Raw genomic sequence first — 1,268 nt, 5'->3', positions numbered from 1 at the left:
GTTGCTGTTAGCTACATTCTGATGTTTGCAGTTTTGGGAAATCTGAATCTTTGTTATTTATGTTATCAGTGATCTGTCCTGGGTTGCCCACAGCAATGTTCCAACTGTTCTCAGGTCCTCAATTACTAATTATGCAGATGAACAGATTGTGCAAACTCTTTCCTTATGGCCACATTCTGCAGGAGTTGTTATTAAATTGCTGCTGCACTTGAATTTTAAGTAGGTGCTGGTCCTTAGTACTTTTGTTTAGATGTCCCGTACATGTTTGTTGTAGTTGTTTCTTAACAAGTGATGGGTACACACACAGAAAAACAAACAAACAAACAAACAAAAAACTATGTCAAAAAAAAGCAACACAGTTGTTAGAGGAAGTCGAGGACACAGATGAAGTCCAGATATCCACAGAAGCAGCCTCTTCCTGAAGATCTTTAGGATAGTGGACAGTCTGCCAGTAGAATAGTTGGAGCTGTAAAATCAGTGAAACGAGTGAAATCACTGGGTAGAATTTGTTGATGTCATTACACTAGGGATGTTCAGAAATAATTAAATTTTGAGGTGAAAGAATTCTGCTATATTGATGATGCCTTACCAGTTAAGTAATACTCCAGTTTTTGAGGGACAATTCACAGCATAAGATAGTATCAGAGTGAGAACACAGAACTGGCCCCAGTTTAAGTGACAGCATGGGTTACAGGATTATGGTGGCATCTTTCTCTTTTATCTTTTGCAATACTACAGTGGTGCCCAGAAGATACATAGGTTGAATAACATGTGTTTTCCTGATATGACTGTGCCCTCTAGTTGGTCATTTAAAATCAGTTAGTGACTGCAGTGAGTGCAGCACACTGAACCATCACTTTTCAGTGTCACCACACATTTATACATTCCCTGAAGAACATTTTGAAGCATTTCTGCTTCAAAAAAAAACAATGCCACCCAGATACCACAGCAGAACACTTACCGATTTTCTTCACAGAAAAAACTTTTGGAAATTAGAAAACAAAGAGTATGTTTTTTCCTTGCTTTCCTCCTGCACAGCTGTGCAGGGCAGAAAAAAGTACGATGCAGCCAGAAGGATGGAAAACATGAGCACGAGAATTAAATAAATTTTATGTCTGTGAAATCTGAATACCCCACATTTCTAGATAATACTTCAAGGGTGAAATTAATGTTCCCAGGAAAGTCAGTGCAAATCTTCTAGTAACTTCAGTAGGGACAGGTTGAAGTATGGAACATTTGGTTGCCTACCTAGATGGCCACTTAAAATT

The sequence above is a fragment of the Anser brachyrhynchus genome (genome assembly GCF_964034855.1).
Source record: "Anser brachyrhynchus genome assembly, chromosome: Z".
Classification (NCBI taxonomy): Eukaryota; Metazoa; Chordata; class Aves; order Anseriformes; family Anatidae; genus Anser; species Anser brachyrhynchus.
Note: the sequence above shows the minus strand (reverse complement) of the source record.